Genomic DNA, 5,844 nt, shown 5'->3' with positions numbered 1-5,844 from the left:
GGCGACGTCATAGATATTGAGTTCGAGATAAGACACGCCCATTTGGTAGCTTCTTTCCGAACAAGATGCTAAGCTACGTGGGGCAAAGTCTTGGAAAAAGGCAATAAAGACGTCTCACGGACAGGAAAAACATGATTGGAAATATTATTTAGAGATTTTAAAATACAAAAAGTCGGAAATTATTTGTTAGGTTTTCGGTCATGACAAAACCTGACCCTACCAACATGGCCGCCATGGGGGCATGATTTTTTTTTTTTTAATTCTTGTGTTTATTCATAACTTTACATGCAGGGTTGGGTAGGGTTACTTACACTGGATTACTTTCGATTACTTTTGGATTACTCCCATACCAAATATGCTAATAAAAGACAAAATAAACTAAATATGAATAAAATTGTGACTCACAACACGTGGTAAGCTTTCTCTCCTGGCTTTGATCTCTTTTATCTCCGGCAAAACTAACATAAAATGCGACAGAAACAAAATGAAAATAAATCCAAACAGCTTGCCAACACCATTTTTGCCGTTCCATGTGTTCCAAGCCTGCACAAAATTTAGTAATTTTATTCATATTTAGTTTATTTTGTCTTTGATTAGCATATTTGGTATTGGAGTAATCCAAAAGTAATTGAAAGTAATCCAGTTAAAGTAACCCTACCCAACCCTGTTTATATGTGACTGATCCGTTAAAACAAAAACTAACAGGCAGTAAGAGGTATATTCATAGTTTATTTCTTTACTTTATTTTATTTGTGGCTTTTTTATTTAGGTACGTCACAAAAACTCATTCATTAACAACAGGAAACAATCATCTATTTCAGGGGTGTCAAACTCATTTTAACTCGGGGGCCACACGATAGAACAAACATTCTGTCGGGGGCCGGACTAGTAGATTAAAGAGAAAGAAAAAGAGGGATAAAGAAATAAGAGAAAGAGGGTGGGAAAAGGAGAGAGGGCGGGACAAAGAAAGAAAAAAAAGGGAGAGAGGGAGAGAGCGTGAGAAACAAAAGAGATAAAAAGTCGTGAGAGAGGGGGAGAAGAAAGGGAGAGGAAGAAAGAAATCCAAAAAGAAATAGAAAGACAGAAGGAGAGAAAAGAGAAAAGAAAGTGTGAAGGGTAGGAAAGGAGAAAGAGAAAAGAGGGAAAAGGAAAAGAGGTAGTTAGAGCAAAATAAGTTAAAAAGACACAGAGAGAGAAAGAGACAAAGAGCAACAAAGGAAGAGAAAAAGAGAGACGCAGAGAGTGACAGAGACAGAGAGTGGGAGAAAAAGGGTGGAAAAGAGAGAGAGCGAGAGAGAGAGAAAGAAATACAAGTACAGTGTCTTTGTTTGAGGCACCTGGCTTTTGCAACATCAAGTTAACATATTTCAACCTACAGCTCGTTTTTCTCTTGCGCTTCTCTGAGTGTTGTCTCGCGGGCCAGATTCAATCCCTTAGCGGGCCTGATTCAATCCCTTAGCGGGCCTTTAATATGTTTATCTAAAATACGTATAGTATGTTTTTTTTATGTAAATTAAAGACATTTTTAAATTCATCATCTAAATTGTTTCATAAATTGACAAATATACAGACATCAATTTTGGAAATATGTTGCTTCTAATGTCGTTTCACAATTTTTCATTGCACTGTATTTCTGATGCACTTACTACTTAGGCCAATGTCCAAGCACTAGCTTGTAAAAATCTGCTTGTTTATATTAACATTTTTTAAGAAATCTCATTACAGTGGAACCTCGGTTCTCGACCATAATCCGTTCCAGAACCCTGTTCGAAAACCGATTTGTTCGATCACCGAAATTATTTTCGCCATTAAAAATAATGTAAATCGTTTTAATCCGTTCCAACACCCTGAATGTTTACCTTGAATGTTTAACGTAAACATAAAGCTAACCCAGGCTAATCGTACGTTCGCGTTATCGTAATCTTCCGTACGAAAGATTACGCTAACATGAACGTGTAAAAATAAAAAAGTCAGGCCGTTTACAAGTCATTTAGCACCCGGGTCTTCACAACAAGTGGTAGGCGGTTCATTGGAAAGGGGGCTCCGTTCCAACACCCTGAATGTTGGGCTCCGTTCCAACACCCTGAATGTTTACCTTGAATGTTTAACGTAAACATAAAGCTAACCCAGGCTAATCGTACGTTCGTGTTATCGTAATCATCTGTACGAAAGATTACGCTAACATGAACGTGTAAAAATAAAAAAAAGGGCTAAAACACTTCGTACACCTATAATAAAAGCAAAACAAAGCACGTCCGCACGCGATAAAAGATGGTCACGAAAAGAGCGATCTACACCCGTACGCCGCTCAGCATCGCACCCTAGCGTGCGCACTCACGTATTACCGGCGTTCGAACTCCGATTTTTTGACCGAACAGCGAAGCAAGAATTTCTCGAAATTTTTGGTCGGACTCTGATTTTTTCGAACTGAGAGGCGTTCGAAAACCGAGGTTCCACTGTATTCTCTTAGCCTTTTATGTCATTTTTATCCCGAAGTGCCACGTCTAATTTTGTTGTAGACGATGTCCACTATGTTGTTATCAATGACAATAAGATAATAATTAAATAAATTAATATTTTATACTATGGATTATAAACACCAATTTGAAAGGGATTAAATACATAAAAAAAAACATTAACTCTAGGAATTTCTCTGTTACAACTGTCCCCAGCAAACAACACTTATGAGGGAGGGGGGGGTTGTGGGAATAATCAAACATCATTGAATAGAATATAAAAACAACAAAATAAATGTGATAACAATGTCATGGTTTGAACTTATTTTGTACTCTGCTTTCATCTGTTACAAGGACTTTCATGGCCACTCCTACATTCAAAGATTGCGTCAGGCACCTGAATTCAAAAGTCATTTTCTCAAAGGCCTGTCACACTGCAATTCCATTCAGGGTGCCAGAAAACTGAGGAAAACAGAAACTCATGACGTGTTTCAATTATAATTGAGATGGAAGTCATCCAACTAGGAAATTCAGCATCAGGTAATGTAACCTGAATCAACTTAGTGAGCTCTCATTAAGAGCTGCAACTAAAGAATATTGAATTATTTGCTAAACACAATCAGGCATTTTATTACAGGGCAAACTCAAATCACTATGATAGAAAAGTGTCTCTGCAGTGGTCCCAGTGTTACCATACAAAACTGTGAAAAAATGTATGTCCAGTAATCCCTCGCTACCTTGCACTTTGAGGCCTCAGTGCACTGCACTTTGAAAAATATTAATTTTAGAAATTTAAAAAATATTGAACCAAAAGAATATAGTCTTGGGTGTTATTTACTGGGTGCAAGATCTCAGAGCGCATTTTCTTACAATTCGGGCCAAAGAAGTGTGACATGTGGCCCGCCTAAAATGAATTGCACTGTGGGCCGCGATCCGATATAGCCAGTCAACTATTGCTGAAAGCGAGAGCCCAGAGAGCACATGGGGGATTATCTCGCAGATTTGGGTTCTAGTTCCTTGTCAAGTTCCCACTATAAACGAATACAGAGCAGTGCTTTTATTTTTATTCATTTTTAATGTTTTTAACAAAATACCGCTCAGTTTAAGTGAAACGGTGCAACCACGATCCAATATCCCTCATCAACTATTGCTAAGAGCTGGGGCCGAAAGATCAAATTTGTGTAATGACGAGCGGCTTTTTTCCCCTGGTCTTTCCACCTAAAATGAACTGCACCAGTGCAACCGTAATCATTCATTCCTGGTTGCCTATTGCTACGAGTAAGGGCAGAACGCTTTTATTGTTGGGCCTAATGGCTCTCTGTCTGTCATTACTGTATTTTCAATTTCAATGAAATTGACTTTTGCAGCCGCGATCCATCATCCCTAATAACATACTGCTGCAGTTCAGGGAGCGGCACAGTCCACTTTTATCGGACCTGGCGGCTCATTTTCTCCAGTTACTGTATTTTGTTCTGAAATGAAGTGCATTTGAGCAGCTGTTATCCATATCTAAACCCATATTGCTGCGAGCTCAGACTTTTGTGGTGAGGCATGCCTCTTCTGGCCACCTCATATTAAATGCAGGGTTGTGGCCACAATCCATTATCACTGCTATTGTTGACTGCAGAGTCCAGTCAAGCCAAGTCATGTTTATTTGTATATCCCTTAATCACAAGGAGTCTCAAAGGGCTGCACAGTCTACAGATTATTGCAAACTACGGACTATTATCACTCCATCCCCTGATCTAAAACCTACATGAGGGCAAGGAAAAACTCAAAAACCTCAGCATGAGGAAAATGAAGAAACCTTGAGAAACATTGTGCAGCCCTTTGAGATTCTCTGTGATTAAGGGCTATACATATACCAAAAATTCCGGACTATAAGCCGCTACTTTTTCCCCAAACTTTCAACCCTGCGGCTTATTCAGTGATGCGGCCAATTTATGTAATTTTTCTAACCGCCGCCAGTGGCGCTCGAGTACAAAAGGTAAGATTTAGACCGGTGGAATATATGCGCCGAGGAAGACTGCAACTTCTTGGCTTGTGCATTAATTAAATTAGCACAAACATACCCTCATCATGCAAAATACAAAAAGAAAGGCACATCAAAAAAATCCACCATCACCAACGGGTTCCGAAAACCCGGTCTGCTGCTTGACGGAGAGGAGGGCACAGAATCAGGAGTGGATGAGAGTTCAAGCGACAATGACAGCGCGAGTGAGGCTGCGGGAGCTTGGGACCACGTCTATATGACAAAGTTTCTTTCCGACACTGAGGAAGACGACTTTGATGGCTTCAGTTCAAAGGAGGAAGATGAGGACGGTTTACCGTGATTTTTACAAGTACAGTATGTTTTTTTAATGGACCCGTTTACTGTGTTGCAAGCGTGTTGCTAGCGTGTTGCTTTTATTAACTGCCCTGTCACAGGCACCGTTTGGGATGAAAGTTATATTATTATTATTACAGCTTTGAAAACTCTCGGTGTACCGTCTTTCTTTGTAAAATGTGTAACCATGTATAATATGTATTTGCAACTGTATATTTTTGCAATGTATTTATTTTGGACACTTATTCTGATATGTTTTGCACGGGCGAATTAAAAAGAAGGGGCATAACAAACGCTGGATGACGGGAAGTGGAGACCGGTAAAGGTGAGTGTTTGTGGACACGGCGGACAATAGTGGATATATATTTTTCCCACCCTTACCTTTGGAAATATACACTTTTTTCCTCCGATTACTTTCAACGGGACCCGGACTCTGCAGGTCTGCATCAAACCTTGAGTACCGGTATCATTTTCCGTTCATTTTGCCGGCTGTGATTTTTGGACTGTGTACTTTAATGAAGGACATTCAGTTTCAATCGCGGGACTTAAAGTCGGGTTTGGGTTAATTTTGTGATTGTGTTGCATTTTTCAACGTGGGTGCGTGCGGCTTATATACAGGTGCTGCTTGTGTAAGTACAAAATCGGTTTTCCTCCTAAAATGTGGTGGATGCGGCTTATAGTCAAGTGCGCGCTCTATAGTCCGGAATTTACGGTAAACATGACTTGACTTGTTTTTCCGCCCCTGACACCGCCCTCTCCCGCTACAGAAGACCCACTTCCATATTCGGATCACGAGCCGATTGAGAGAGCGACTTGCTTCCCGCGTCCAGTGCGCTCCGGATCGCGGGCACTGCCATTCTTCTTTCTATTCAATAAACTTGTGAGAAACTTTAGGCGATCGGGTCTACCCTTTGTGCTGGTTGTGACATGGAGAGGAAGTGACATGCAAACATGTACAGGCCCTTCACCTTTGCCCCCTCAGTCTCACAAACCAACCGTCAATGGGCTTCGCCAGAATAATCCAGAAGATAAAAAAGATATCATAGTCTACTCGAGTAACGG

The sequence above is a fragment of the Urocampus carinirostris genome, chromosome 11 (assembly GCF_059441175.1).
Source record: "Urocampus carinirostris isolate Australia breed hairy pipefish chromosome 11, RoL_Ucar_1.0, whole genome shotgun sequence".
NCBI classification, from domain to species: Eukaryota; Metazoa; Chordata; class Actinopteri; order Syngnathiformes; family Syngnathidae; genus Urocampus; species Urocampus carinirostris.
Note: the sequence above shows the minus strand (reverse complement) of the source record.